Genomic DNA, 25,694 nt, shown 5'->3' with positions numbered 1-25,694 from the left:
CTCATACTCTAGATCAGAATGGTCTGTTGAATGCTATTTTGTGTTCGCAACTTTTATTCTTTTATGAATTAATAGACCTGGAACACCACGACTTTACGGGAGAACTATTCAGTTTTCAATTAACTTTTGAGTTATTAGAAAATGGATAATATTAAATATAACTGTTTTAGTAAACATGAGACAACCAATGAAATCGAAATATTTTCAAAAGAAATAAATTAATGTGAAAACAAGCGCGCGGATAAAAATCACAATCTGGAGCCTAACAATCCACTTGATAGTTCTTTATGAAGGCTCTTTAGTTACTCAGGCTTCTCTTCATTTTTCGCATAAATCTTTCGCCTTTTACTAAAGATTTCCGTGGAGAGGAGCACACAATGAGTCTTTGCGATTTTTAAAGCCTAGTATGTACTGGGTTCATGATTTACTCATACTCTAGATCAGAAAGGTCTGTTGAATGCTAATTTGTGTTCACAACTTTTATTCTTTTATGAATTAATAGACATAGAACACCACGATGTGGAACACCACAAGCGCGCGAATAAAAATCACAATCTGGAGCTTAACAATCCACTTGATATGTCTTTACGAAGGTTCTCTAGTTATTCAGGCTTCTCTTCATTTTTCGCATAAATCTTTCGCCTTTTACTAAAGATTTCCGTGGAGAGGAGCATACAGTGAGTCTTTGCGATTTTTAAAGCCCAGTATGTACTGGGTTCATGATTTACTCATACTCTAGATCAGAAAGGTCTGTTGAATGCTAATTTGTGTTCACAACTTTTATTCTTTTATGAATTAATAGACCTGGAACACCACGACTTTACGGGAGAACCCATCAGTTTTCAATTAACTTTGAGTTATTAGAAAATGGATAATAATAAAAAAAAATATTTTAGTAAACATGAGACAACCAATGAAATCGAAATATTTTCAAAAGAAATAAATTAATGTGAAAACAAGCGCGCGGATAAAAATCACAATCTGGAGCCTAACAATCCACTTGATAGTTCTTTATGAAGGCTCTTTAGTTACTCAGGCTTCTCTTCATTTTTCGCATAAATCTTTCGCCTTTTACTAAAGATATCCGTGGAGAGGAGCACACAATGAGTCTTTGCGATTTTTAAAGCCCAGCATGTACTGGGTTCATGATTTACTCATACTCTAGATCAGAAAGGTCTGTTGAATGCTATTTTGTGTTCGCAACTTTTATTCTTTTATGAATTAATAGACCTGGAACACCACGACTTTACGGGAGAACTATTCAGTTTTCAATTAATTTTGAGTTATTAGAAAATGGATAATATTAAATATAACTGTTTTAGTAAAATGAGACAACCAATGAAATCGAAATATTATCAAAAGAAATAAATTAATGTGAAAACAAGCTCGCGGATAAAAATCACAATCTGGAGCCTAACAATCCACTTTATATGATTTTACGTAGCCTCTCTAGTTACTCAGGCTTCTCTTCATTTTTCGCATAAATCTTTCGCCTTTTACTAAAGATTTCCGTGGAGAGGAGCATACAATGAGTCTTTGCAATTTTTAAAGCCCAGTATGTACTGGGTTCATGATTTACTTATACTCTTGATCAGAAAGGTCTGTTGAATGCTAATTTGTGTTCCCCACGTTTATTCTTTTATGAATTAATAGGCCTGGAACACCGCGACTTTTTTGGGGGAACTATTCAGTTTTAAAGTAACTTTGATTTAGGTATTAGAAAATTAGTAATAATAAATCTAATTGTTTTAGTAAACATGAGGCAATAAATGAAATAGAGTTAATCTAAAATAAAATAAAATAATGTGAACACAAGCGCGCGAATAAAAATCACAATCTGGAGCTTAACAATCCACTTGATATGTCTTTACGAAGGTTCTCTAGATATCCAGGCTTCTTTTCATTTTTCGCATAAATCTTTCGCCTTTTGCTAAAGATTTCCGTGGAGAGGAGCATACAATGAGTCTTTGCGATTTTTAAAGCCTAGTATGTACTGGGTTCATGATTTACTCATACTCTAGATCAGAAAGGTCTGTTGAATGCTAATTTGTGTTCACAACTTTTATTCTTTTATGAATTAATAGACCTGGAACACCACGACTTTACGGGAGAACTCATCAGTTTTCAATTAACTTTGAGTTATTAGAAAATGGATAATAATAAAAAAAAATATTTTAGTAAACATGAGACAACCAATTAAATCGAAATATTTTCAAAAGAATCAAATTAATGTGAAAACAAGCGCGCGAATAAAAATCACAATCTGGAGCCTAACAATCCCCTTGATAGTTCTTTATGAAGGCTCTTTAGTTACTCAGGCTTCTCTTCATTTTTCGCATAAATCTTTCGCCTTTTACTAAAGATTTCCGTGGAGAGGAGCACACAATGAGTCTTTGCGATTTTTAAAGCCCAGCATGTACTGGGTTCATGATTTACTTATACTCTAGATCAGAAAGGTCTGTTGAATGCTAATTTGTGTTCACAACTTTTATTCTTTTATGAATTAATAGACCTGGAACACCACGATGTGGAACACCACAAGCGCGCGAATAAAAATCACAATCTGGAGCTTAACAATCCACTTGATATGTCTTTACGAAGGTTCTCTAGTTATTCAGGCTTCTCTTCATTTTTCGCATAAATCTTTCGCCTTTTACTAAAGATTTCCGTGGAGAGGAGCATACAATGAGTCTTTGCGATTTTTAAAGCCCAGTATGTACTGGGTTCATGATTTACTCATACTCTAGATCAGAAAGGTCTGTTGAATGCTAATTTGTGTTCACAACTTTTATCCTTTTATGAATTAATAGATCTGGAACACCACGACTTTACGGGAGAACTCATCAGCTTTCAATTAACTTTGAGTTATTAGAAAATGGATAATAATAAAAAAAAATATTTTAGTAAACATGAGACAACCAATGAAATCGAAATATTTTCAAAAGAAATAAATTAATGTGAAAACAAGCGCGCGGATAAAAATCACAATCTGGAGCCTAACAATCCACTTGATAGTTCTTTATGAAGGCTCTTTAGTTACTCAGGCTTCTCTTCATTTTTCGCATAAATCTTTCGCCTTTTACTAAAGATTTCCGTGGAGAGGAGCACACAATGAGTCTTTGCGATTTTTAAAGCCCAGCATGTACTGGGTTCATGATTTACTCATACTCTAGATCAGAAAGGTCTGTTAAATGCTATTTTGTGTTCGCAACTTTTATTCTTTTATGAATTAATAGACCTGGAACACCACGACTTTATGGGAGAACTATTCTATTTTCAATTAACTTTGAGCTATTAGAAAATGGATAATAATAAAAAAAATGTTTTAGTAAAATGAGACAACCAATGAAATTGAAATATTATCAAAAGAAATAAATTAATGTGAAAACAAGCGCGCGGATAAAAATCACAATCTGGAGCCTAACAATCCACTTTATATGATTTTACGATGGCTCTCTAGTTACTCAGGCTTCTCTTCATTTTTCGCATAAATCTTTCGCCTTTTACTAAAGATTTCCGTGGAGAGGAGCAAACAATTTTAAAGCCCAGTATGTACTGGGTTCATGATTTCCTCATACTCTAGATCAGAAAGGTCTGTTGAATGCTAATTTGTGTTCACAACTTTTATTCTTTTATGAATTAATAGACCTGGAACGCCACAACTTTATAGGAGAACTATTCAATTTTCAATTAACTTTGAGCTATTAGAAAATGGATAATAATAAAAAAAATGTTTTAGTAAACATGAGACCACCAATGGAATCGAAATATTCTCAAAAGAAATAAATTAATGTGAAAACAAGCGCGCGGATAAAAATCACAATCTGGAGCCTAACAATCCACTTTATATGATTTTACGAAGCCTCTCTAGTTACTCAGGCTTCTCTTCATTTTTCGCATAAATCTTTCGCCTTTTACTAAAGATTTCCGTGGAGAGGAGCATACAATGAGTCTTTGCAATTTTTAAAGCCCAGTATGTACTGGGTTCATGATTTACTTATACTCTTGATCAGAAAGGTCTGTTGAATGCTAATTTGTGTTCCCCACGTTTATTCTTTTATGAATTAATAGACCTGGAACACCACGACTTTATGGGAGAACTATTCTATTTTCAATTACCTTTGAGCTATTAGAAAATGGATAATAATAAAAAAAATGTTTTAGTAAACATGAGACGACCAATGAAATCGAAATATTCTCAAAAGAAACAAATTAATGTGAAAACAAGCGCGCGGATAAAAATCACAATCTGGAGCCTAACAATCCACTTTATATAATTTTACGAAGCCTCTCTAGTTACTCAGGCTTCTCTTCATTTTTCGCATAAATCTTTCGCCTTTTACTAAAGATTTCCGTGGAGAGGAGCATACAATGAGTCTTTGCGATTTTTAAAGCCCATCATGTACTGGGTTCATGATTTACTCATACTCTAGATCAGAAAGGTCTGTTGAATGCTATTTTGTGTTCGCAACTTTTATTCTTTTATGAATTAATAGACCTGGAACACCACGACTTTACGGGAGAACTATTCAGTTTTCAATTAACTTTTGAGTTATTAGAAAATGGATAATATTAAATATAACTGTTTTAGTAAAATGAGACAACCAATGAAATTGAAATATTATCAAAAGAAATAAATTAATGTGAAAACAAGCGCGCGGATAAAAATCACAATCTGGAGCCTAACAATCCACTTTATATGATTTTACGATGGCTCTCCAGTTACTCAGGCTTCTCTTCATTTTTTGCATAAATCTTTCGCCTTTTACTAAAGATTTCCGTGGAGAGGAGCAAACAATTAGTCTTTGTGATTTTTAAAGCCCAGTATGTACTGGGTTCATGATTTCCTCATACTCTAGATCAGAAAGGTCTGTTGAATGCTAATTTGTGTTCACAACTTTTATTCTTTTATGAATTAATAGACCTGGAACGCCACGACTTTACGGGAGAACTCATCAGTTTTCAATTAACTTTGAGTTATTAGAAAATGGATAATAATACAAAAAAAATATTTTAGTAAACATGAGACAACCAATGAAATCGAAATATTTTCAAAAGAAATAAATTAATGTGAAAACAAGCGCGCGCATAAAAATCACAATCTGGAGCCTAACAATCCACTTGATAGTTCTTTATGAAGGCTCTTTAGTTACTCAGGCTTCTCTTCATTTTTCGCATAAATCTTTCGCCTTTTACTAAAGATTTCCGTGGAGAGGAGCACACAATGAGTCTTTGCGATTTTTAAAGCCCAGCTTGTACTAGGTTCATGATTTACTTATACTCTAGATCAGAAAGGTCTGTTGAATGCTAATTTGTGTTCACAACTTTTATTCTTTTATGAATTAATAGACCTGGAACACCACGATGTGGAACACCACAAGCGCGCGAATAAAAATCACAATCTGGAGCTTAACAATCCACTTGATATGTCTTTACGAAGGTTCTCTAGTTATTCAGGCTTCTCTTCATTTTTCGCATAAATCTTTCGCCTTTTACTAAAGATTTCCGTGGAGAGGAGCATACAGTGAGTCTTTGCGATTTTTAAAGCCCAGTATGTACTGGGTTCATGATTTACTCATACTCTAGATCAGAAAGGTCTGTTGAATGCTAATTTGTGTTCACAACTTTTATTCTTTTATGAATTAATAGACCTGGAACACCACGACTTTACGGGAGAACTATTCAGTTTTCAATTAACTTTTGAGTTATTAGAAAATGGATAATATTAAATATAACTGTTTTAGTAAAATGAGACAACCAATGAAATCGAAATATTATCAAAAGAAATAAATTAATGTGAAAACAAGCGCGCGAATAAAAATCACAATCTGGAGCCTAACAATCCACTTTATATGATTTTACGAAGGCTCTCCAGTTACTCAGGTTTCTCTTCATTTTTCGCATAAATCTTTCGCCTTTTACTGAAAATTTCCGTGGAGAGGAGTATACAATGAGTCTTTGCGATTTTTAAAGCCCAGTATGTACTGGGTTCATGATTTCCTCATACTCTAGATCAGAAAGGTGTGTTGAATGCTAATTTGTGTTCACAACTTTTATTCTTTTATGAATTAATAGACCTGGAACACCACGACTTTACGGGAGAACTCATCAGTTTTCAATTAACTTTGAGTTATTAGAAAATGGATAATAATAAAAAAAAATAGTTTAGTAAACATGAGACAACCAATGAAATCAAAATATTTTCAAAAGAAATAAATTAATGTGAAAACAAGCGCGCGGATAAAAATCACAATCTGGAGCCTAACAATCCACTTGATAGTTCTTTATGAAGGCTCTTTAGTTACTCAGGCTTCTCTTCATTTTCGCATAAATCTTTCGCCTTTTACTAAAGATTTCCGTGGAGAGGAGCACACAATGAGTCTTTGCGATTTTTAAAGCCCAGCATGTACTGGGTTCATGATTTACTCATACTCTAGATCAGAAAGGTCTGTTGAATGCTATTTTGTGTTCGCAACTTTTATTCTTTTATGAATTAATAGACCTGGAACACCACGACTTTATGGGAGAACTATTCTATTTTCAATTAACTTTGAGCTATTAGAAAATGGATAATAATAAAAAAAATTTTTAGTAAACATGAGACGACCAATGAAATCGAAATATTCTCAAAAGAAACAAATTAATGTGAAAACAAGCGCGCGGATAAAAATCACAATCTGGAGCCTAACAATCCACTTTATATGATTTTACGAAGCCTCTCTAGTTACTCAGGCTTCTCTTCATTTTTCGCATAAATCTTTCGCATTTTACTAAAGATTTCCGTGGAGAGGAGCATACAATGAGTCTTTGCGATTTTTAAAGCCCAGCATGTACTGGGTTCATGATTTACTCATACTCTAGATCAGAAAGGTCTGTTGAATGCTATTTTGTGTTCGCAACTTTTATTCTTTTATGAATTAATAGACCTGGAACACCACGACTTTACGGGAGAACTATTCAGTTTTCAATTAACTTTTGAGTTATTAGAAAATGGATAATATTAAATATAACTGTTTTAGTAAACATGAGACAACCAATGAAATCGAAATATTTTCAAAAGAAATAAATTAATGTGAAAACAAGCGCGCGGATAAAAATCACAATCTGGAGCCTAACAATCCTATTTATATAAATTTACGAAGGCTACCCAGTTACTCAGGCTTCTCTTCATTTTTCGCATAAATCTTTCGCCTTTTACTAAAGATTTCCGTGGAGAGAAGCATACAATGAGTCTTTGCGATTTTTAATGCCCAGTATGTACTGGGTTCATGATTTACTTATACTCTTGATCAGAAAGGTCTGTTGAATGCTAATTTGTGTTCACCACGTTTATTCTTTTATGAATTAATAGGCCTGGAACACCGCGACTTTTTTGGGGAACTATTCAGTTTTGAAGTAACTTTGATTTAGGTATTAGAAAATTAGTAATAATAAATCTAATTGTTTTAGTAAACATGAGGCAATAAATGAAATAGAGTTAATCTAAAATAAAATAAAATAATGTGAACACAAGCGCGCGAATAAAAATCACAATCTGGAGCTTAACAATCCACTTGATATGTCTTTACGAAGGTTCTCTAGTTATTCAGGCTTCTCTTCATTTTTCGCAAAAATCTTTCGCCTTTTACTAAAGATTTCCGTGGAGAGGAGCATACAATGAGTCTTTGCGATTTTTAAAGCCTAGTATGTACTGGATTCATGATTTACTCATACTCTAGATCAGAAAGGTCTGTTGAATGCTAATTTGTGTTCACAACTTTTATTCTTTTATGAATTAATAGACCTGGAACACCACGACTTTATGGGAGAACTATTCTATTTTCAATTAACTTTGAGCTATTAGAAAATGGATAATAATAAAAAAAATGTTTTAGTAAACATGAGACGACCAATGAAATCGAAATATTCTCAAAAGAAACAAATTAATGTGAAAACAAGCGCGCGGATAAAAATCACAATCTGGAGCCTAACAATCCACTTGATAGTTCTTTATGAAGGCTCTTTAGTTACTCAGGCTTCTCTTCATTTTTCGCATAAATCTTTCGCCTTTTATTAAAGATTTCCGTGGAGAGGAGCACACAATGAGTCTTTGCGATTTTTAAAGCCCAGCATGTACTGGGTTCATGATTTACTTATACTCTAGATCAGAAAGGTCTGTTGAATGCTATTTTGTGTTCGCAACTTTTATTCTTTTATGAATTAATAGACCTGGAACACCACGACTTTACGGGAGAACTATTCAGTTTTCAATTAACTTTTGAGTTATTAGAAAATGGATAATATTAAATATAACTGTTTTAGTAAACATGAGACAACCAATGGAATCGAAATATTCTCAAAAGAAATAAATTAATGTGAAAACAAGCGCGCGGATAAAAATCACAATCTGGAGCCTAACAATCCACTTTAAATGATTTTACGAAGCCTCTCTAGTTACTCAGGCTTCTCTTCATTTTTCGCATAAATCTTTCGCCTTTTACTAAAGATTTCCTTGGAGAGGAGCATACAATGAGTCTTTGCGATTTTTAAAGCCCCGCATGTACTGAATTCATGATTTACTCATACTCTAGATCAGAAAGGTCTGTTGAATGCTATTTTGTGTTCGCAACTTTTATTCTTTTATGAATTAATAGACCTGGAACACCACGACTTTACGGGAGAACTATTCAGTTTTCAATTAACTTCTGAGTTATTAGAAAATGGATAATATTAAATAAAACTGTTTTAGTAAACATGAGACAACCAATGAAATCAAAATATTCTCAAAAGAAATAAATTATTGTGAAAACAAGCGCGCGGATAAAAATCACAATCTGGAGCCTAACAATCCACTTTATATGATTTTACGAAGGCTCTCCAGTTACTCAGGCTTCTCTTCATTTTTCGCATGAATCTTTCGCCTTTTACTAAAGATTTCCGTGGAGAGGAGCATACAATGAGTCTTTGCGATTTTTAAAGCCCAGTATGTACTGGGTTCATGATTTACTCATACTCTAGATCAGAAAGGTCTGTTGAATGCTAATTTGTGTTCACCACGTTTATTCTTTTATGAATTAATAGGCCTGAAACACCGCGAATTTTTTGGGGGAACTATTCAGTTTTAAAGTAACTTTGATTTAGGTATTAGAAAATTAGTAATAATAAATCTAATTGTTTTAGTAAACATGAGGCAATAAATGAAATAGAGTTAATCTAAAATAAAATAAAATAATATGAACACAAGCGCGCGAATAAAAATCACAATCTGGAACTTAACAATCCACTTGATATGTCTTTACGAAGGTTCTCTAGTTATTCAGGCTTCTCTTCATTTTTCGCATAAATCTTTCGCTTTTAATAAATATTTCCGTGGAGAGGAGCATACGATGAGTCTTTGCGATTTTTAAAGCCCAGTATGTACTGGGTTCATGATTTACTCATACTCTAGATCAGAAAGGTCTGTTGAATGCTAATTTGTGTTCACAACTTTTATTCTTTTATGAATTAATAGACCTGGAACACCACGACTTTACGGGAGAACTCATCAGTTTTCAATTAACTTTGAGTTATTAGAAAATGGATAATAATAAAAAAAAATATTTTAGTAAACATGAGACAACCAATGAAATCGAAATATTTTCAAAAGAAATAAATTAATGTGAAAACAAGCGCGCGGATAAAAATCACAATCTGGAGCCTAACAATCCACTTGATAGTTCTTTATGAAGGCTCTTTAGTTACTCAGGCTTCTCTTCATTTTTCGTATAAATCTTTCGCCTTTTACTAAAGATTTCCGTGGAGAGGAGCACACAATGAGTCTTTGCGATTTTTAAAGCCAAGCATGTACTGGGTTCATGATTTACTTATACTCTAGATCAGAAAGGTCTGTTGAATGCTAATTTGTGTTCACAACTTTTATTCTTTTATGAATTAAGAGACCTGGAACACCACGACTTTATGGGAGAACTATTCTATTTTCAATTAACTTTGAGCTATTAGAAAATGGATAATAATAATAAAAATGTTTTAGTAAACATGAGACGACCAATGAAATCGAAATATTCTCAAAAGAAATAAATTAATGTGAAAACAAGCGCGCGGATAAAAATCACAATCTGGAGCCTAACAATCCACTTTATATGATTTTACGAAGCCTCTCTAGTTACTCAGGCTTCTCTTCATTTTTCGCATAAATCTTTCGCCTTTTACTAAAGATTTCCGTGGAGAGAAGCATACAATGAGTCTTTGCGATTTTTAAAGCCCAGCATGTACTGGGTTCATGATTTACTCATACTCTAGATCAGAAAGGTCTGTTGAATGCTATTTTGTGTTCGCAACTTTTATTCTTTTATGAAATAATAGACCTGGAACACCACGACTTTACGGGAGAACTATTCAGTTTTCAATTAACTTTTGAGTTATTAGAAAATGGATAATATTAAATATAACTGTTTTAGTAAACATGAGACAACCAATGAAATCGAAATATTTTCAAAAGAAATAAATTAATGTGAAAACAAGCACGCGGATAAAAATCACAATCTGGAGCCTAACAATCCTATTTATATAAATTTACGAAGGCTATCCAGTTACTCAGGCTTCTCTTCATTTTTCGCATAAATCTTTCGCCTTTTACTAAAGATTTCCGTGGAGAGAAGCATACAATGAGTCTTTGCGATTTTTAAAGCCCAGTATGTACTGGGTTCATGATTTACTTATACTCTTGATCAGAAAGGTCTGTTGAATGCTAATTTGTGTTCACCACGTTTATTCTTTTATGAATTAATAGGCCTGGAACACCGCGACTTTTTTGGGGAACTATTCAGTTTTGAAGTAACTTTGATTTAGGTATTAGAAAATTAGTAATAATAAATCTAATTGTTTTAGTAAACATGAGGCAATAAATGAAATAGAGTTAATCTAAAATAAAATAAAATAATGTGAACACAAGCGCGCGAATAAAAATCACAATCTGGAGCTTAACAATCCACTTGATATGTCTTTACGAAGGTTCTCTAGTTATTCAGGCTTCTCTTCATTTTTCGCAAAAATCTTTCGCCTTTTACTAAAGATTTCCGTGGAGAGGAGCATACAATGAGTCTTTGCGATTTTTAAAGCCTAGTATGTACTGGATTCATGATTTACTCATACTCTAGATCAGAAAGGTCTGTTGAATGCTAATTTGTGTTCACAACTTTTATTCTTTTATGAATTAATAGACCTGGAACACCACGACTTTATGGGAGAACTATTCTATTTTCAATTAACTTTGAGCTATTAGAAAATGGATAATAATAAAAAAAATGTTTTAGTAAACATGAGACGACCAATGAAATCGAAATATTCTCAAAAGAAACAAATTAATGTGAAAACAAGCGCGCGGATAAAAAACACAATCTGGAGCCTAACAATCCACTTTATATGATTTTACGAAGCCTCTCTAGTTACTCAGGCTTCTCTTCATTTTTCGCATAAATCTTTCGCCTTTTACTAAAGATTTCCGTGGAGAGGAGCATACAATGAGTCTTTGCGGTTTTTAAAGCCCAGCATGTACTGGGTTCATGATTTACTCATACTCTAGATCAGAAAGGTCTGTTGAATGCTATTTTGTGTTTGCAACTTTTATTCTTTTATGAATTAATAGACCTGGAACACCTCGACTTTACGGGAGAACTATTCAGTTTTCAATTAACTTTTGAGTTATTAGAAAATGGATAATATTAAATATAACTGTTTTAGTAAACATGAGACAACCAACGAAATCGAAATATTTTCAAAAGAAATAAATTAATGTGAAAACAAGCGCGCGGATAAAAATCACAATCTGGAGCCTAACAATCCACTTTATATGATTTTACGAAGGCTCCCCAGTTACTCAGGCTTCTCTTCATTTTTCGCATAAATCTTTCGCCTTTTACTGAAGATTTCCGTGGAGAGGAGCATACAATGAGTCTTTGCGATTTTTAAAGCCCAGTATGTACTGGGTTCATGATTTACTCATACTCTAGATCAGAAAGGTCTGTTGAATGCTAATTTGGGTTCACAACTTTTATTCTTTTATGAATTAATAGACCTGGAACACCACGACTTTACGGGAGAACTATTCAGTTTTCAATTAACTTTTGAGTTATTAGAAAATGGATAATATTAAATATAACTGTTTTAGTAAACATGAGACAACCAATGAAATCAATATATTCTCAAAAGAAATAAATTATTGTGAAAACAAGCGCGCGGATAAAAATCACAATCTGGAGCCTAACAATCCACTTTATATGATTTTACGAAGGCTCTCCAGTTACTCAGGCTTCTCTTCATTTTTCGCATAAATCTTTCGCCTTTTACTAAAGATTTCCGTGGAGAGGAGCATACAATGAGTCTTTGCGATTTTTAAAGCCCAGTATGTACTGGGTTCATGATTTACTCATACTCTAGATCAGAAAGGTCTGTTGAATGCTAATTTGTGTTCACCACGTTTATTCTTTTATGAATTAATAGGCCTGAAACACCGCGAATTTTTTGGGGGAACTATTCAGTTTTAAAGTAACTTTGATTTAGGTATTAGAAAATTAGTAATAATAAATCTAATTGTTTTAAAAAACATGAGGCAATAAATGAAATAGAGTTAATCTAAAATAAAATAAAATAATGTGAACACAAGCGCGCGAATAAAAATCACAATCTGGAGCTTAACAATCCACTTGATAGTTCTTTATGAAGGCTCTTTAGTTACTCAGGCTTCTCTTCATTTTTCGCATAAATCTTTCGCCTTTTACTATAGATTTCCGTGGAGAGGAGCATACAATGAGTCTTTGCGATTTTTAAAGCCCAGCATGTACTGGGTTCATGATTTACTCATACTCTAGATCAGAAAGGTCTGTTGAATGCTAATTTGTGTTCACAACTTTTATTGTTTCATGAATTAATAGACCTGGAACAACACGACTTTACGGGAGAACTATTCAGTTTTCAATTAACTTTTGAGTCATTAGAAAATGGATAATATTAAATATAACTGTTTTAGTAAACATGAGACAACCAATGAAATCGAAATATTTTCAAAAGAAATGAATTAATGTGAAAACAAGCGCGCGGATAAAAATCACAATCTGGAGCCTAACAATCCACTTTATATGATTTTACGAAGGGTCTCCAGTTACTCAGGCTTCTCTTCATTTTTCGCATAAATCTTTTGCCTTTTACTAAAGATTTCCGTGGAGAGGAGCATACAATGAGTCTTTGCGATTTTTAAAGCCCAGTATGTACTGGGTTCATGATTTACTTATACTCTTGATCAGAAAGGTCTGTTGAATGCTAATTTGTGTTCACCACGTTTATTCTTTTATGAATTAATAGGCCTGGAACACCGCGACTTTTTTGGGGGAACTATTCAGTTTTAAAGTAACTTTGATTTAGGTATTAGAAAATTAGTAATAATAAATCTAATTGTTTTAGTAAACATGAGGCAATAAATGAAATAGAGTTAATCTAAAATAAAATAAAATAATGTGAACACAAGCGCGCGAATAAAAATCACAATCTGGAGCTTAACAATCCACTTGATATGTCTTTACGAAGGTTCTCTAGTTATTCAGGCTTCTCTTCATTTTTCGCATAAATCTTTCGCCTTTTACTAAAGATTTCCGTGGAGAGGAGCATACAATGAGTCTTTGCGATTTTTAAAGCCCAGTATGTACTGGGTTCATGATTTACTCATACTCTAGATCAGAAAGGTCTGTTGAATGCTAATTTGTGTTCACAACTTTTATTGTTTTATGAATTAATAGACCTGGAACACCACGACTTTACGGGAGAACTCATCAGTTTTCAAAATGAGTTATTAGAAAATGGATAATAATAAAAAAAAATATTTTAGTAAACATGAGACAACCAATGAAATCGAAATATTTTCAAAAGAAATAAATTAATGTGAACACAAGCGCGCGAATAAAAATCACAATCTGGAGCTTAACAATCCACTTGATATGTCTTTACGAAGGTTCTCTAGTTATTCAGGCTTCTCTTCATTTTTCGCATAAATCTTTCGCCTTTTACTAAAGATTTCCGTGGAGAGGAGTATACAATGAGTCTTTGCGATTTTTAAAGCCCGGTATGTACTGGGTTCATGATTTACTCATACTCTAGATCAGAAAGGTCTGTTGAATGCTAATTTGTGTTCACAACTTTTATTGTTTTATGAATTAATAGACCTGGAACACCACGACTTTACGGGAGAACTCATCAGTTTTCAATTAACTTTGAGTTATTAGAAAATGGATAATGACAAAAAAAAATATTTTAGTAAACATGAGACAACCAATGAAATCGAAATATTTTCAAAAGAAATACATTAATGTGAAAACAAGTGCGCGGATAAAAATCACAATCTGGAGCCTAACAATCCACTTGATAGTTCTTTATGAGGGCTCTTTAGTTACTCAGGCTTCTCTTCATTTTTCGCATAAATCTTTCGCCTTTTACTAAAGATTTCCGTGGAGAGGAGCATACAATGAGTCTTTGCGATTTTTAAAGCCCAGTATGTACTGGGTTCATGATTTACTTATACTCTTGATCAGAAAGGTCTGTTGAATGCTAATTTGTGTTCACCACGTTTATTCTTTTATGAATTAATAGGCCTGGAACACCGCGACTTTTTTGGGGGAACTATTCAGTTTTAAAGTAACTTTGATTTAGGTATTAGAAAATTAGTAATAATAAGACTAATTGTTTTAGTAAACATGAGGCAATAAATGAAATAGAGTTAATCTAAAATAAAATAAAATAATGTGAACACAAGCGCGCGAATAAAAATCACAATCTGGAGCTTAACAATCCATTTGATATGTCTTTACGAAGGTTCTCTAGTTATTCAGGCTTCTCTTCATTTTTCGCATAAATCTTTCGCCTTTTACTAAAGATTTCCGTGGAGAGGAGCATACAATGAGTCTTTGCGATTTTTAAAGCCCAGTATGTACTGGGTTCATGGTTTACCCATACTCTAGATCAGAAAGGTCTGTTGAATGCTAATTTGTGTTCACAACTTTTATTGTTTTATGAATTAATAGACCTGGAACACCACGACTTTACGGGAGAACTCATCAGTTTTCAATTAACTTTGAGTTATTAGAAAATGGATAATAATAAAAAAAAATATTTTAGTAAACATGAGACAACCAATGAAATCGAAATATTTTCAAAAGAAATAAATTAATGTGAAAACAAGCGCGCGCATAAAAATCACAATCTGGAGCCTAACAATCCACTTGATAGTTCTTTATGAAGGCTCTTAAGTTACTCAGGCTTCTCTTCATTTTTCGCATAAATCTTTCGCCTTTTACTAAGATTTTCGTGGAGAGGAGCACACAATGAGTCTTTGCGATTTTTAAAGCCCAGCATGTACTGGGTTCATGATTTACTCATACTCTAGATCAGAATGGTCTGTTGAATGCTATTTTGTGTTCGCAACTTTTATTCTTTTATGAATTAATAGACCTGGAACACCACGACTTTACGGGAGAACTATTCAGTTTTCAATTAACTTTTGAGTTATTAGAAAATGGATAATATTAAATATAACTGTTTTAGTAAACATGAGACAACCAATGAAATCGAAATATTTTCAAAAGAAATAAATTAATGTGAAAACAAGCGCGCGGATAAAAATCACAATCTGGAGCCTAACAATCCACTTGATAGTTCTTTATGAAGGCTCTTTAGTTACTCAGGCTTCTCTTCATTTTTCGCATAAATCTTTCGCCTTTTACTAAAGATTTCCGTGGAGAGGAGCACACAATGAGTCTTTGCGATTTTTAAAGCATAGTATGTACTGGGTTCATGATTTACTCATACTCTAGATCAGAAAGGTCTGTTGAATGCTAATTTGTGTTCACAACTTTTATTCTTTTATGAATTAATAGACCTAGAACACCACGATATGGAACACCACAAGCGCGCGAATAAAAATCACAATCTGGAGCTTAACAATCCACTTGATATGTCTTTACGAAGGTTCTCTAGTTACTCAGGCTTCTCTTCATTTTTCGCATAAATCTTTCGCCTTTTACTAAAGATTTCCGTGGAGAGGAGCATACAGTGAGTCTTTGCGATTTTTAAAGCCCAGTATGTACTGGGTTCATGATTTACTCATACTCTAGATCAGAAAGGTCTGTTGAATGCTAATTTGTGTTCACAACTTTTATTCTTTTATGAATTAATAGACCTGGAACACCACGACTTTACGGGAGAACCCATCAGTTTTCAATTAACTTTGAGTTATTAGAAAATGGATAATAATAAAAAAAAAATATTTTAGTAAACATGAGACAACCAATGAAATCGAAATATTTTCAAAAGAAATAAATTAATGTGAAAACAAGCGTGCGGATAAAAATCACAATCTGGAGCCTAACAATCCACTTGATAGTTCTTTATGAAGGCTCTTTAGTTACTCAGGCTTCTCTTCATTTTTCGCATAAATCTTTCGCCTTTTACTAAAGATATCCGTGGAGAGGAGCACACAATGAGTCTTTGCGATTTTTAAAGCCCAGCATGTACTGGGTTCATGATTTACTCATACTCTAGATCAGAAAGGTCTGTTGAATGCTATTTTGTGTTCGCAACTTTTATTCTTTTATGAATTAATAGACCTGGAACACCACGACTTTACGGGAGAACTATTCAGTTTTCAATTAACTTTTGAGTCATTAGAAAATGGATAACATTAAATATAACTGTTTTAGTAAACATGAGACAACCAATGAAATCGAAATATTTTCAAAAGAAATGAATTAATGTGAAAACAAGCGCGCGGATAAAAATCACAATCTGGAGCCTAACAATCCACTTTATATGATTTTACGAAGGGTCTCCAGTTACTCAGGATTCTCTTCATTTTTCGCATAAATCTTTCGCCTTTTACTAAAGATTTCCGTAGAGAGGAGCATACAATGAGTCTTTGCGATTTTTAAAGCCCAGTATGTACTGGGTTCATGATTTACTTATACTCTTGATCAGAAAGGTCTGTTGAATGCTAATTTGTGTTCACCACGTTTATTCTTTTATGAATTAATAGGCCTGGAACACCGCGACTTTTTTTTTGGGGAACTATTCAGTTTTAAAGTAACTTTGATTTAGGTATTAGAAAATTAGTAATAATAAATCTAATTGTTTTAGTAAACATGAGGCAATAAATGAAACAGAGTTAATCTAAAATAAAATAAAATAATGTGAACACAAGCGCGCGAATAAAAATCACAATCTGGAGCTTAACAATCCACTTGATATGTCTTTACGAAGGTTCTCTAGTTATTCAGGCTTCTCTTCATTTTTCGCATAAATCTTTCGCCTTTTACTAAAGATTTCCGTGGAGAGTGGCATACAATGAGACTTTGCGATTTTTAAAGCCCAGTATGTACTGGGTTTATGATTTACTCATACTCTAGATCAGAAAGGTCTGTTGAATGCTAATTTGTGTTCACAACTTTTATTGTTTTATGAATTAATAGACCTGGAACACCACGACTTTACGGGAAACTCATCAGTTTTCAATTAACTTTGAGTTATTAGAAAATGGATAATAATAAAAAAAAATATTTTAGTAAACATGAGACAACCAATGAAATCGAAATATTTTCAAAAGAAATAAATTAATGTGAAAACAAGCGCGCGCATAAAAATCACAATCTGGAGCCTAACAATCCACTTGATAGTTCTTTATGAAGGCTCTTTAGTTACTCAGGCTTCTCTTCATTTTTCGCATAAATCTTTCGCCTTTTACTAAAGATTTCCGTGGAGAGGAGCACACAATGAGTCTTTGCGATTTTTAAAGCCCAGCATGTACTGGGTTCATGATTTACTCATACTCTAGATCAGAAAGGTCTGTTGAATGCTAATTTGTGTTCACAACTTTTATTGTTTTATGAATTAATAGACCTGAAACACCACGACTTTACGGGAGAACTCATCAGTTTTCAATTAACTTTGAGTTATTAGAAAATGGATAATAATACAAAAAAAATATTTTAGTAAACATGAGACAACCAATGAAATCGAAATATTTTCAAAAGAAATAAATTAATGTGAAAACAAGCGCGCGCATAAAAATCACAATCTGGAGCCTAACAATCCACTTGATAGTTCTTTATGAAGGCTCTTTAGTTACTCAGGCTTCTCTTCATTTTTCGCATAAATCTTTCGCCTTTTACTAAAGATTTCCGTGGAGAGGAGCACACAATGAGTCTTTGCGATTTTTAAAGCCCAGCATGTACTGGGTTCATGATTTACTTATACTCTAGATCAGAAAGGTCTGTTGAATGCTAATTTGTGTTCACAACTTTTATTCTTTTATGAATTAATAGACCTGGAACACCACGATGTGGAACACCACAAGCGCGCGAATAAAAATCACAATCTGGAGCTTAACAATCCACTTGATATGTCTTTACGAAGGTTCTCTAGTTATTCAGGCTTCTCTTCATTTTTCGCATAAATCTTTCGCCTTTTACTAAAGATTTCCGTGGAGAGGAGCATACAGTGAGTCTTTGCGATTTTTAAAGCCCAGTATGTACTGGGTTCATGATTTACTCATACTCTAGATCAGAAAGGTCTGTTGAATGCTAATTTGTGTTCACAACTTTTATTCTTTTATGAATTAATAGACCTGGAACACCACGACTTTACGGGAGAACTATTCAGTTTTCAATTAACTTTTGAGTTATTACAAAATGGATAATATTAAATATAACTGTTTTAGTAAAATGAGACAACCAATGAAATCGAAATATTATCAAAAGAAATAAATTAATGCGAAAACAAGCGCGCGGATAAAAATCACAATCTGGAGCCTAACAATCCACTTTATATGATTTTACGAAGGCTCTCCAGTTACTCAGGCTTCTCTTCATTTTTCGCATAAATCTTTCGCCTTTTACTGAAGATTTCCGTGGAGAGGAGTATACAATGAGTCTTTGCGATTTTTAAAGCCCAGTATGTACTGGGTTCATGATTTCCTCATACTCTAGATCAGAAAGGTCTGTTGAATGCTAATTTGTGTTCACAACTTTTATTCTTTTATGAATTAATAGACCTGGAACACCACGACTTTACGGGAGAACTCATCAGTTTTCAATTAACTTTGAGTTATTAGAAAATGGATAATAATAAAAAAAAATAGTTTAGTAAACATGAGACAACCAATGAAATCAAAATATTTTCAAAAGAAATAAATTAATGTGAAAACAAGCGCGCGGATAAAAATCACAATCTGGAGCCTAACAATCCACTTGATAGTTCTTTATGAAATCTCTTTAGTTACTCAGGCTTCTCTTCATTTTCGCATAAATCTTTCGCCTTTTACTAAAGATTTCCGTGGAGAGGACCACACAATGAGTCTTTGCGATTTTTAAAGCCCAGCATGTACTGGGTTCATGATTTACTCATACTCTAGATCAGAATGGTCTGTTGAATGCTATTTTGTGTTCGCAACTTTTATTCTTTTATGAATTAATAGACCTGGAACACCACGACTTTACGGGAGAACTATTCAGTTTTCAATTAACTTTTGAGTTATTAGAAAATGGATAATATTAAATATAACTGTTTTAGTAAACATGAGACAACCAATGAAATCGAAATATTTTCAAAAGAAATAAATTAATGTGAAAACAAGCGCGCGGATAAAAATCACAATCTGGAGCCTAACAATCCACTTGATAGTTCTTTATGAAGGCTCTTTAGTTACTCAGGCTTCTCTTCATTTTTCGCATAAATCTTTCGCCTTTTACTAAAGATTTCCGTGGAGAGGAGCACACAATGAGTCTTTGCGATTTTTAAAGCCTAGTATGTACTGGGTTCATGATTTACTCATACTCTAGATCAGAAAGGTCTGTTGAATGCTAATTTGTGTTCACAACTTTTATTCTTTTATGAATTAATAGACCTAGAACACCACGATATGGAACACCACAAGCGCGCGAATAAAAATCACAATCTGGAGCTTAACAATCCACTTGATATGTCTTTACGAAGGTTCTCTAGTTACTCAGGCTTCTCTTCATTTTTCGCATAAATCTTTCGCCTTTTACTAAAGATTTCCGTGGAGAGGAGCATACAGTGAGTCTTTGCGATTTTTAAAGCCCAGTATGTACTGGGTTCATGATTTACTCATACTCTAGATCAGAAAGGTCTGTTGAATGCTAATTTGTGTTCACAACTTTTATTCTTTTATGAATTAATAGACCTGGAACACCACGACTTTACGGGAGAACCCATCAGTTTTCAATTAACTTTGAGTTATTAGAAAATGGATAATAATAAAAAAAAAATATTTTAGTAAACATGAGACAACCAATGAAATCGAAATATTTTCAAAAGAAATAAATTAATGTGAAAACAAGCGCGCGGATAAAAATCACAATCTGGAGCCTAACAATCCACTTGATAGTTCTTTATGAAGGCTCTTTAGTTACTCAGGCTTCTCTTCATTTTTCGCATAAATCTTTCGCCTTTTACTAAAGATATCCGTGGAGAGGAGCACACAATGAGTCTTTGCGATTTTTAAAGCCCAGCATGTACAGGGTTCATGATTTACTCATACTCTAGATCAGAAAGGTCTGTTGAATGCTATTTTGTGTTCGCAACTTTTATTCTTTTATGAATTAATAGACCTGGAACACCACGACTTTACGGGAGAACTATTCAGTTTTCAATTAACTTTTGAGTCATTAGAAAATGGATAACATTAAATATAACTGTTTTAGTAAACATGAGACAACCAATGAAATCGAAATATTTTCAAAAGAAATGAATTAATGTGAAAACAAGCGCGCGGATAAAAATCACAATCTGGAGCCTAACAATCCACTTTATATGATTTTACGAAGGGTCTCCAGTTACTCAGGATTCTCTTCATTTTTCGCATAAATCTTTCGCCTTTTACTAAAGATTTCCGTAGAGAGGAGCATACAATGAGTCTTTGCGATTTTTAAAGCCCAGTATGTACTGGGTTCATGATTTACTTATACTCTTGATCAGAAAGGTCTGTTGAATGCTAATTTGTGTTCACCACGTTTATTCTTTTATGAATTAATAGGCCTGGAACACCGCGACTTTTTTTTGGGGAACTATTCAGTTTTAAAGTAACTTTGATTTAGGTATTAGAAAATTAGTAATAATAAATCTAATTGTTTTAGTAAACATGAGGCAATAAATGAAACAGAGTTAATCTAAAATAAAATAAAATAATGTGAACACAAGCGCGCGAATAAAAATCACAATCTGGAGCTTAACAATCCACTTGATATGTCTTTACGAAGGTTCTCTAGTTATTCAGGCTTCTCTTCATTTTTCGCATAAATCTTTCGCCTTTTACTAAAGATTTCCGTGGAGAGTGGCATACAGTGAGACTTTGCCATTTTTAAAGCCCAGTATGTACTGGGTTTATGATTTACTCATACTCTAGATCAGAAAGGTCTGTTGAATGCTAATTTGTGTTCACAACTTTTATTGTTTTATGAATTAATAGACCTGGAACACCACGACTTTACGGGAAACTCATCAGTTTTCAATTAACTTTGAGTTATTAGAAAATGGATAATAATAAAAAAAAATATTTTAGTAAACATGAGACAACCAATGAAATCGAAATATTTTCAAAAGAAATAAATTAATGTGAAAACAAGCGCGCGCATAAAAATCACAATCTGGAGCCTAACAATCCACTTGATAGTTCTTTATGAAGGCTCTTTAGTTACTCAGGCTTCTCTTCATTTTTCGCATAAATCTTTCGCCTTTTACTAAAGATTTCCGTGGAGAGGAGCACACAATGAGTCTTTGCGATTTTTAAAGCCCAGCATGTACTGGGTTCATGATTTACTCATACTCTAGATCAGAAAGGTCTGTTGAATGCTAATTTGTGTTCACAACTTTTATTGTTTTATGAATTAATAGACCTGAAACACCACGACTTTACGGGAGAACTCATCAGTTTTCAATTAACTTTGAGTTATTAGAAAATGGATAATAATACAAAAAAAATATTTTAGTAAACATGAGACAACCAATGAAATCGAAATATTTTCAAAAGAAATAAATTAATGTGAAAACAAGCGCGCGCATAAAAATCACAATCTGGAGCCTAACAATCCACTTGATAGTTCTTTATGAAGGCTCTTTAGTTACTCAGGCTTCTCTTCATTTTTCGCATAAATCTTTCGCCTTTTACTAAAGATTTCCGTGGAGAGGAGCACACAATGAGTCTTTGCGATTTTTAAAGCCCAGCATGTACTGGGTTCATGATTTACTTATACTCTAGATCAGAAAGGTCTGTTGAATGCTAATTTGTGTTCACAACTTTTATTCTTTTATGAATTAATAGACCTGGAACACCACGATGTGGAACACCACAAGCGCGCGAATAAAAATCACAATCTGGAGCTTAACAATCCACTTGATATGTCTTTACGAAGGTTCTCTAGTTATTCAGGCTTCTCTTCATTTTTCGCATAAATCTTTCGCCTTTTACTAAAGATTTCCGTGGAGAGGAGCATACAGTGAGTCTTTGCGATTTTTAAAGCCCAGTATGTACTGGGTTCATGATTTACTCATACTCTAGATCAGAAAGGTCTGTTGAATGCTAATTTGTGTTCACAACTTTTATTCTTTTATGAATTAATAGACCTGGAACACCACGACTTTACGGGAGAACTATTCAGTTTTCAATTAACTTTTGAGTTATTACAAAATGGATAATATTAAATATAACTGTTTTAGTAAAATGAGACAACCAATGAAATCGAAATATTATCAAAAGAAATAAATTAATGCGAAAACAAGCGCGCGGATAAAAATCACAATCTGGAGCCTAACAATCCACTTTATATGATTTTACGAAGGCTCTCCAGTTACTCAGGCTTCTCTTCATTTTTCGCATAAATCTTTCGCCTTTTACTGAAGATTTCCGTGGAGAGGAGTATACAATGAGTCTTTGCGATTTTTAAAGCCCAGTATGTACTGGGTTCATGATTTCCTCATACTCTAGATCAGAAAGGTCTGTTGAATGCTAATTTGTGTTCACAACTTTTATTCTTTTATGAATTAATAGACCTGGAACACCACGACTTTACGGGAGAACTCATCAGTTTTCAATTAACTTTGAGTTATTAGAAAATGGATAATAATAAAAAAAAATAGTTTAGTAAACATGAGACAACCAATGAAATCAAAATATTTTCAAAAGAAATAAATTAATGTGAAAACAAGCGCGCGGATAAAAATCACAATCTGGAGCCTAACAATCCACTTGATAGTTCTTTATGAAATCTCTTTAGTTACTCAGGCTTCTCTTCATTTTCGCATAAATCTTTCGCCTTTTACTAAAGATTTCCGTGGAGAGGACCACACAATGAGTCTTTGCGATTTTTAAAGCCCAGCATGTACTGGGTTCATGATTTACTCATACTCTAGATCAGAAAGGTCTGTTGAATGCTATTTTGTGTTCGCAACTTTTATTCTTTTATGAATTAATAGACCTGGAACACCACGACTTTATGGGAGAACTATTCTATTTTCAATTAACTTTGAGCTATTAGAAAATGGATAATAATAAAAAAAATGTTTTAGTAAACATGAGACGACCAATGAAATCGAAATATTCTCAAAAGAAACAAATTAATGTGAAAACAAGCGCGCGGATAAAAATCACAATCTGGAGCCTAACAATCCACTTTATATGATTTTACGAAGCCTCTCTAGTTACTCAGGCTTCTCTTCATTTTTCGCATAAATCTTTCGCCTTTTACTAAAGATTTCCGTGGAGAGGAGCATACAATGAGTCTTTGCGATTTTTAAAAGCCCAGCATGTACTGGGTTCATGATTTACTCATACTCTAGATCAGAAAGGTCTGTTGTATGCTATTTTGTGTTCGCAACTTTTATTCTTTTATGAATTAATAGACCTGGAACACCACGACTTTACGGGAGAACTATTCAGTTTTCAATTAATTTTGAGTTATTAGAAAATGGATAATATTAAATATAACTGTTTTAGTAAAATGAGACAACCAATGAAATCGAAATATTATCAAAAGAAATAAATTAATGTGAAAACAAGCTCGCGGATAAAAATCACAATCTGGAGCCTAACAATCCACTTTATATGATTTTACGTAGCCTCTCTAGTTACTCAGGCTTCTCTTCATTTTTCGCATAAATCTTTCGCCTTTTACTAAAGATTTCCGTGGAGAGGAGCATACAATGAGTCTTTGCAATTTTTAAAGCCCAGTATGTACTGGGTTCATGATTTACTTATACTCTTGATCAGAAAGGTCTGTTGAATGCTAATTTGTATTCCCCACGTTTATTCTTTTATGAATTAATAGGCCTGGAACACCGCGACTTTTTTGGGGGAACTATTCAGTTTTAAAGTAACTTTGATTTAGGTATTAGAAAATTAGTAATAATAAATCTAATTTTTTTAGTAAACATGAGGCAATAAATGAAATAGAGTTAATCTAAAATAAAATAAAATAATGTGAACACAAGCGCGCGAATAAAAATCACAATCTGGAGCTTAACAATCCACTTGATATGTCTTTACGAAGGTTCTCTAGATATCCAGGCTTCTTTTCATTTTTCGCATAAATCTTTCGCCTTTTGCTAAAGATTTCCGTGGAGAGGAGCATACAATGAGTCTTTGCGATTTTTAAAGCCTAGTATGTACTGGGTTCATGATTTACTCATACTCTAGATCAGAAAGGTCTGTTGAATGCTAATTTGTGTTCACAACTTTTATTCTTTTATGAATTAATAGACCTGGAACACCACGACTTTACGGGAGAACTCATCAGTTTTCAATTAACTTTGAGTTATTAGAAAATGGATAATAATAAAAAAAAATATTTTAGTAAACATGAGACAACCAATTAAATCGAAATATTTTCAAAAGAATCAAATTAATGTGAAAACAAGCGCGCGAATAAAAATCACAATCTGGAGCCTAACAATCCCCTTGATAGTTCTTTATGAAGGCTCTTTAGTTACTCAGGCTTCTCTTCATTTTTCGCATAAATCTTTCGCCTTTTACTAAAGATTTCCGTGGAGAGGAGCACACAATGAGTCTTTGCGATTTTTAAAGCCCAGCATGTACTGGGTTCATGATTTACTTATACTCTAGATCAGAAAGGTCTGTTGAATGCTAATTTGTGTTCACAACTTTTATTCTTTTATGAATTAATAGACCTGGAACACCACGATGTGGAACACCACAAGCGCGCGAATAAAAATCACAATCTGGAGCTTAACAATCCACTTGATATGTCTTTACGAAGGTTCTCTAGTTATTCAGGCTTCTCTTCATTTTGCGCATAAATCTTTCGCCTTTTACTAAAGATTTCCGTGGAGAGGAGCATACAATGAGTCTTTGCGATTTTTAAAGCCCAGTATGTACTGGGTTCATGATTTACTCATACTCTAGATCAGAAAGGTCTGTTGAATGCTAATTTGTGTTCACAACTTTTATTCTTTTATGAATTAATAGACCTGGAACACCACGACTTTATGGGAGAACTCATCAGCTTTCAATTAACTTTGAGTTATTAGAAAATGGATAATAATAAAAAAAAATATTTTAGTAAACATGAGACAACCAATGAAATCGAAATATTTTCAAAAGAAATAAATTAATGTGAAAACAAGCGCGCGGATAAAAATCACAATCTGGA

At 33.3% G+C, this 25,694-nt stretch overlaps 61 non-coding genes and 1 pseudogene across 61 annotated transcripts; all 62 read left to right on the top strand.

Annotated features, from left to right (window-relative positions):
• The first annotated feature begins 303 nt into the window (after positions 1-303).
• LOC144428444 (U5 spliceosomal RNA) lies at positions 304-417 on the top strand. Its single transcript, XR_013478387.1, has one exon. It is a non-coding gene; the product is annotated as a U5 spliceosomal RNA (small nuclear RNA).
• A 186-nt stretch (positions 418-603) lies between these two features.
• LOC144428522 (U5 spliceosomal RNA) lies at positions 604-717 on the top strand. The gene has a single exon (XR_013478465.1). It is a non-coding gene; the product is annotated as a U5 spliceosomal RNA (small nuclear RNA).
• A 312-nt stretch (positions 718-1,029) lies between these two features.
• Positions 1,030-1,143, top strand: LOC144428664 (U5 spliceosomal RNA). The gene has a single exon (XR_013478608.1). It is a non-coding gene; the product is annotated as a U5 spliceosomal RNA (small nuclear RNA).
• Positions 1,144-1,454: 311 nt separating this feature from the next.
• LOC144428474 (U5 spliceosomal RNA) lies at positions 1,455-1,568 on the top strand. Its single transcript, XR_013478417.1, has one exon. It is a non-coding gene; the product is annotated as a U5 spliceosomal RNA (small nuclear RNA).
• Positions 1,569-1,884: 316 nt separating this feature from the next.
• LOC144428802 (U5 spliceosomal RNA) lies at positions 1,885-1,999 on the top strand. Its single transcript, XR_013478741.1, has one exon. It is a non-coding gene; the product is annotated as a U5 spliceosomal RNA (small nuclear RNA).
• A 312-nt stretch (positions 2,000-2,311) lies between these two features.
• On the top strand, positions 2,312-2,425 carry LOC144428497 (U5 spliceosomal RNA). The gene has a single exon (XR_013478440.1). It is a non-coding gene; the product is annotated as a U5 spliceosomal RNA (small nuclear RNA).
• A 186-nt stretch (positions 2,426-2,611) lies between these two features.
• LOC144428434 (U5 spliceosomal RNA) lies at positions 2,612-2,725 on the top strand. Its single transcript, XR_013478377.1, has one exon. It is a non-coding gene; the product is annotated as a U5 spliceosomal RNA (small nuclear RNA).
• A 312-nt stretch (positions 2,726-3,037) lies between these two features.
• On the top strand, positions 3,038-3,151 carry LOC144428495 (U5 spliceosomal RNA). Its single transcript, XR_013478438.1, has one exon. It is a non-coding gene; the product is annotated as a U5 spliceosomal RNA (small nuclear RNA).
• A 313-nt stretch (positions 3,152-3,464) lies between these two features.
• On the top strand, positions 3,465-3,561 carry LOC144428844 (U5 spliceosomal RNA; annotated as a pseudogene).
• A 311-nt stretch (positions 3,562-3,872) lies between these two features.
• LOC144428463 (U5 spliceosomal RNA) lies at positions 3,873-3,986 on the top strand. The gene has a single exon (XR_013478406.1). It is a non-coding gene; the product is annotated as a U5 spliceosomal RNA (small nuclear RNA).
• A 311-nt stretch (positions 3,987-4,297) lies between these two features.
• On the top strand, positions 4,298-4,412 carry LOC144428565 (U5 spliceosomal RNA). Its single transcript, XR_013478508.1, has one exon. It is a non-coding gene; the product is annotated as a U5 spliceosomal RNA (small nuclear RNA).
• Positions 4,413-4,723: 311 nt separating this feature from the next.
• Positions 4,724-4,837, top strand: LOC144428620 (U5 spliceosomal RNA). Its single transcript, XR_013478563.1, has one exon. It is a non-coding gene; the product is annotated as a U5 spliceosomal RNA (small nuclear RNA).
• Positions 4,838-5,150: 313 nt separating this feature from the next.
• On the top strand, positions 5,151-5,265 carry LOC144428630 (U5 spliceosomal RNA). The gene has a single exon (XR_013478573.1). It is a non-coding gene; the product is annotated as a U5 spliceosomal RNA (small nuclear RNA).
• Positions 5,266-5,450: 185 nt separating this feature from the next.
• LOC144428521 (U5 spliceosomal RNA) lies at positions 5,451-5,564 on the top strand. Its single transcript, XR_013478464.1, has one exon. It is a non-coding gene; the product is annotated as a U5 spliceosomal RNA (small nuclear RNA).
• Positions 5,565-5,876: 312 nt separating this feature from the next.
• LOC144428799 (U5 spliceosomal RNA) lies at positions 5,877-5,990 on the top strand. The gene has a single exon (XR_013478738.1). It is a non-coding gene; the product is annotated as a U5 spliceosomal RNA (small nuclear RNA).
• A 312-nt stretch (positions 5,991-6,302) lies between these two features.
• LOC144428480 (U5 spliceosomal RNA) lies at positions 6,303-6,415 on the top strand. Its single transcript, XR_013478423.1, has one exon. It is a non-coding gene; the product is annotated as a U5 spliceosomal RNA (small nuclear RNA).
• A 310-nt stretch (positions 6,416-6,725) lies between these two features.
• Positions 6,726-6,839, top strand: LOC144428673 (U5 spliceosomal RNA). The gene has a single exon (XR_013478617.1). It is a non-coding gene; the product is annotated as a U5 spliceosomal RNA (small nuclear RNA).
• A 313-nt stretch (positions 6,840-7,152) lies between these two features.
• LOC144428439 (U5 spliceosomal RNA) lies at positions 7,153-7,266 on the top strand. The gene has a single exon (XR_013478382.1). It is a non-coding gene; the product is annotated as a U5 spliceosomal RNA (small nuclear RNA).
• Positions 7,267-7,582: 316 nt separating this feature from the next.
• On the top strand, positions 7,583-7,696 carry LOC144428653 (U5 spliceosomal RNA). The gene has a single exon (XR_013478597.1). It is a non-coding gene; the product is annotated as a U5 spliceosomal RNA (small nuclear RNA).
• A 311-nt stretch (positions 7,697-8,007) lies between these two features.
• Positions 8,008-8,121, top strand: LOC144428688 (U5 spliceosomal RNA). The gene has a single exon (XR_013478629.1). It is a non-coding gene; the product is annotated as a U5 spliceosomal RNA (small nuclear RNA).
• A 313-nt stretch (positions 8,122-8,434) lies between these two features.
• LOC144428813 (U5 spliceosomal RNA) lies at positions 8,435-8,548 on the top strand. The gene has a single exon (XR_013478752.1). It is a non-coding gene; the product is annotated as a U5 spliceosomal RNA (small nuclear RNA).
• A 313-nt stretch (positions 8,549-8,861) lies between these two features.
• LOC144428469 (U5 spliceosomal RNA) lies at positions 8,862-8,975 on the top strand. Its single transcript, XR_013478412.1, has one exon. It is a non-coding gene; the product is annotated as a U5 spliceosomal RNA (small nuclear RNA).
• Positions 8,976-9,292: 317 nt separating this feature from the next.
• On the top strand, positions 9,293-9,405 carry LOC144428839 (U5 spliceosomal RNA). The gene has a single exon (XR_013478777.1). It is a non-coding gene; the product is annotated as a U5 spliceosomal RNA (small nuclear RNA).
• Positions 9,406-9,717: 312 nt separating this feature from the next.
• On the top strand, positions 9,718-9,832 carry LOC144428616 (U5 spliceosomal RNA). The gene has a single exon (XR_013478559.1). It is a non-coding gene; the product is annotated as a U5 spliceosomal RNA (small nuclear RNA).
• A 310-nt stretch (positions 9,833-10,142) lies between these two features.
• Positions 10,143-10,256, top strand: LOC144428455 (U5 spliceosomal RNA). The gene has a single exon (XR_013478398.1). It is a non-coding gene; the product is annotated as a U5 spliceosomal RNA (small nuclear RNA).
• Positions 10,257-10,569: 313 nt separating this feature from the next.
• On the top strand, positions 10,570-10,683 carry LOC144428595 (U5 spliceosomal RNA). The gene has a single exon (XR_013478538.1). It is a non-coding gene; the product is annotated as a U5 spliceosomal RNA (small nuclear RNA).
• Positions 10,684-10,999: 316 nt separating this feature from the next.
• On the top strand, positions 11,000-11,113 carry LOC144428652 (U5 spliceosomal RNA). The gene has a single exon (XR_013478596.1). It is a non-coding gene; the product is annotated as a U5 spliceosomal RNA (small nuclear RNA).
• Positions 11,114-11,424: 311 nt separating this feature from the next.
• On the top strand, positions 11,425-11,538 carry LOC144428575 (U5 spliceosomal RNA). Its single transcript, XR_013478518.1, has one exon. It is a non-coding gene; the product is annotated as a U5 spliceosomal RNA (small nuclear RNA).
• A 313-nt stretch (positions 11,539-11,851) lies between these two features.
• LOC144428569 (U5 spliceosomal RNA) lies at positions 11,852-11,965 on the top strand. The gene has a single exon (XR_013478512.1). It is a non-coding gene; the product is annotated as a U5 spliceosomal RNA (small nuclear RNA).
• Positions 11,966-12,278: 313 nt separating this feature from the next.
• LOC144428692 (U5 spliceosomal RNA) lies at positions 12,279-12,392 on the top strand. Its single transcript, XR_013478633.1, has one exon. It is a non-coding gene; the product is annotated as a U5 spliceosomal RNA (small nuclear RNA).
• A 317-nt stretch (positions 12,393-12,709) lies between these two features.
• On the top strand, positions 12,710-12,823 carry LOC144428708 (U5 spliceosomal RNA). Its single transcript, XR_013478649.1, has one exon. It is a non-coding gene; the product is annotated as a U5 spliceosomal RNA (small nuclear RNA).
• A 313-nt stretch (positions 12,824-13,136) lies between these two features.
• LOC144428853 (U5 spliceosomal RNA) lies at positions 13,137-13,250 on the top strand. The gene has a single exon (XR_013478789.1). It is a non-coding gene; the product is annotated as a U5 spliceosomal RNA (small nuclear RNA).
• Positions 13,251-13,567: 317 nt separating this feature from the next.
• Positions 13,568-13,681, top strand: LOC144428433 (U5 spliceosomal RNA). The gene has a single exon (XR_013478376.1). It is a non-coding gene; the product is annotated as a U5 spliceosomal RNA (small nuclear RNA).
• A 307-nt stretch (positions 13,682-13,988) lies between these two features.
• On the top strand, positions 13,989-14,102 carry LOC144428604 (U5 spliceosomal RNA). Its single transcript, XR_013478547.1, has one exon. It is a non-coding gene; the product is annotated as a U5 spliceosomal RNA (small nuclear RNA).
• A 312-nt stretch (positions 14,103-14,414) lies between these two features.
• On the top strand, positions 14,415-14,528 carry LOC144428681 (U5 spliceosomal RNA). The gene has a single exon (XR_013478622.1). It is a non-coding gene; the product is annotated as a U5 spliceosomal RNA (small nuclear RNA).
• A 317-nt stretch (positions 14,529-14,845) lies between these two features.
• LOC144428432 (U5 spliceosomal RNA) lies at positions 14,846-14,959 on the top strand. Its single transcript, XR_013478375.1, has one exon. It is a non-coding gene; the product is annotated as a U5 spliceosomal RNA (small nuclear RNA).
• A 312-nt stretch (positions 14,960-15,271) lies between these two features.
• Positions 15,272-15,384, top strand: LOC144428826 (U5 spliceosomal RNA). The gene has a single exon (XR_013478764.1). It is a non-coding gene; the product is annotated as a U5 spliceosomal RNA (small nuclear RNA).
• A 313-nt stretch (positions 15,385-15,697) lies between these two features.
• On the top strand, positions 15,698-15,811 carry LOC144428597 (U5 spliceosomal RNA). Its single transcript, XR_013478540.1, has one exon. It is a non-coding gene; the product is annotated as a U5 spliceosomal RNA (small nuclear RNA).
• Positions 15,812-15,997: 186 nt separating this feature from the next.
• Positions 15,998-16,111, top strand: LOC144428427 (U5 spliceosomal RNA). The gene has a single exon (XR_013478370.1). It is a non-coding gene; the product is annotated as a U5 spliceosomal RNA (small nuclear RNA).
• A 313-nt stretch (positions 16,112-16,424) lies between these two features.
• On the top strand, positions 16,425-16,538 carry LOC144428663 (U5 spliceosomal RNA). The gene has a single exon (XR_013478607.1). It is a non-coding gene; the product is annotated as a U5 spliceosomal RNA (small nuclear RNA).
• Positions 16,539-16,851: 313 nt separating this feature from the next.
• LOC144428701 (U5 spliceosomal RNA) lies at positions 16,852-16,965 on the top strand. Its single transcript, XR_013478642.1, has one exon. It is a non-coding gene; the product is annotated as a U5 spliceosomal RNA (small nuclear RNA).
• Positions 16,966-17,284: 319 nt separating this feature from the next.
• LOC144428539 (U5 spliceosomal RNA) lies at positions 17,285-17,398 on the top strand. Its single transcript, XR_013478482.1, has one exon. It is a non-coding gene; the product is annotated as a U5 spliceosomal RNA (small nuclear RNA).
• Positions 17,399-17,709: 311 nt separating this feature from the next.
• LOC144428494 (U5 spliceosomal RNA) lies at positions 17,710-17,823 on the top strand. The gene has a single exon (XR_013478437.1). It is a non-coding gene; the product is annotated as a U5 spliceosomal RNA (small nuclear RNA).
• A 313-nt stretch (positions 17,824-18,136) lies between these two features.
• Positions 18,137-18,250, top strand: LOC144428493 (U5 spliceosomal RNA). Its single transcript, XR_013478436.1, has one exon. It is a non-coding gene; the product is annotated as a U5 spliceosomal RNA (small nuclear RNA).
• Positions 18,251-18,436: 186 nt separating this feature from the next.
• LOC144428520 (U5 spliceosomal RNA) lies at positions 18,437-18,550 on the top strand. Its single transcript, XR_013478463.1, has one exon. It is a non-coding gene; the product is annotated as a U5 spliceosomal RNA (small nuclear RNA).
• Positions 18,551-18,862: 312 nt separating this feature from the next.
• LOC144428662 (U5 spliceosomal RNA) lies at positions 18,863-18,976 on the top strand. The gene has a single exon (XR_013478606.1). It is a non-coding gene; the product is annotated as a U5 spliceosomal RNA (small nuclear RNA).
• A 312-nt stretch (positions 18,977-19,288) lies between these two features.
• Positions 19,289-19,401, top strand: LOC144428658 (U5 spliceosomal RNA). Its single transcript, XR_013478602.1, has one exon. It is a non-coding gene; the product is annotated as a U5 spliceosomal RNA (small nuclear RNA).
• A 313-nt stretch (positions 19,402-19,714) lies between these two features.
• Positions 19,715-19,828, top strand: LOC144428443 (U5 spliceosomal RNA). The gene has a single exon (XR_013478386.1). It is a non-coding gene; the product is annotated as a U5 spliceosomal RNA (small nuclear RNA).
• A 186-nt stretch (positions 19,829-20,014) lies between these two features.
• On the top strand, positions 20,015-20,128 carry LOC144428426 (U5 spliceosomal RNA). The gene has a single exon (XR_013478369.1). It is a non-coding gene; the product is annotated as a U5 spliceosomal RNA (small nuclear RNA).
• Positions 20,129-20,441: 313 nt separating this feature from the next.
• LOC144428737 (U5 spliceosomal RNA) lies at positions 20,442-20,555 on the top strand. The gene has a single exon (XR_013478678.1). It is a non-coding gene; the product is annotated as a U5 spliceosomal RNA (small nuclear RNA).
• A 313-nt stretch (positions 20,556-20,868) lies between these two features.
• LOC144428700 (U5 spliceosomal RNA) lies at positions 20,869-20,982 on the top strand. Its single transcript, XR_013478641.1, has one exon. It is a non-coding gene; the product is annotated as a U5 spliceosomal RNA (small nuclear RNA).
• A 318-nt stretch (positions 20,983-21,300) lies between these two features.
• LOC144428588 (U5 spliceosomal RNA) lies at positions 21,301-21,414 on the top strand. Its single transcript, XR_013478531.1, has one exon. It is a non-coding gene; the product is annotated as a U5 spliceosomal RNA (small nuclear RNA).
• A 311-nt stretch (positions 21,415-21,725) lies between these two features.
• LOC144428492 (U5 spliceosomal RNA) lies at positions 21,726-21,839 on the top strand. The gene has a single exon (XR_013478435.1). It is a non-coding gene; the product is annotated as a U5 spliceosomal RNA (small nuclear RNA).
• Positions 21,840-22,152: 313 nt separating this feature from the next.
• On the top strand, positions 22,153-22,266 carry LOC144428491 (U5 spliceosomal RNA). Its single transcript, XR_013478434.1, has one exon. It is a non-coding gene; the product is annotated as a U5 spliceosomal RNA (small nuclear RNA).
• Positions 22,267-22,452: 186 nt separating this feature from the next.
• LOC144428518 (U5 spliceosomal RNA) lies at positions 22,453-22,566 on the top strand. Its single transcript, XR_013478461.1, has one exon. It is a non-coding gene; the product is annotated as a U5 spliceosomal RNA (small nuclear RNA).
• Positions 22,567-22,878: 312 nt separating this feature from the next.
• Positions 22,879-22,992, top strand: LOC144428661 (U5 spliceosomal RNA). Its single transcript, XR_013478605.1, has one exon. It is a non-coding gene; the product is annotated as a U5 spliceosomal RNA (small nuclear RNA).
• Positions 22,993-23,304: 312 nt separating this feature from the next.
• Positions 23,305-23,417, top strand: LOC144428657 (U5 spliceosomal RNA). The gene has a single exon (XR_013478601.1). It is a non-coding gene; the product is annotated as a U5 spliceosomal RNA (small nuclear RNA).
• A 311-nt stretch (positions 23,418-23,728) lies between these two features.
• LOC144428395 (U5 spliceosomal RNA) lies at positions 23,729-23,844 on the top strand. The gene has a single exon (XR_013478338.1). It is a non-coding gene; the product is annotated as a U5 spliceosomal RNA (small nuclear RNA).
• A 310-nt stretch (positions 23,845-24,154) lies between these two features.
• On the top strand, positions 24,155-24,268 carry LOC144428452 (U5 spliceosomal RNA). Its single transcript, XR_013478395.1, has one exon. It is a non-coding gene; the product is annotated as a U5 spliceosomal RNA (small nuclear RNA).
• Positions 24,269-24,584: 316 nt separating this feature from the next.
• On the top strand, positions 24,585-24,699 carry LOC144428801 (U5 spliceosomal RNA). The gene has a single exon (XR_013478740.1). It is a non-coding gene; the product is annotated as a U5 spliceosomal RNA (small nuclear RNA).
• Positions 24,700-25,011: 312 nt separating this feature from the next.
• On the top strand, positions 25,012-25,125 carry LOC144428490 (U5 spliceosomal RNA). The gene has a single exon (XR_013478433.1). It is a non-coding gene; the product is annotated as a U5 spliceosomal RNA (small nuclear RNA).
• A 186-nt stretch (positions 25,126-25,311) lies between these two features.
• Positions 25,312-25,425, top strand: LOC144428481 (U5 spliceosomal RNA). Its single transcript, XR_013478424.1, has one exon. It is a non-coding gene; the product is annotated as a U5 spliceosomal RNA (small nuclear RNA).
• Positions 25,426-25,694: the final 269 nt, after the last annotated feature.

This window comes from Styela clava, chromosome 10 (assembly GCF_964204865.1).
Source record: "Styela clava chromosome 10, kaStyClav1.hap1.2, whole genome shotgun sequence".
Taxonomy (NCBI): domain Eukaryota; kingdom Metazoa; phylum Chordata; class Ascidiacea; order Stolidobranchia; family Styelidae; genus Styela; species Styela clava.
The sequence above is the reverse complement of the archived record's forward strand: the minus strand, read 5'-3'. Positions and strand labels throughout refer to the sequence as shown.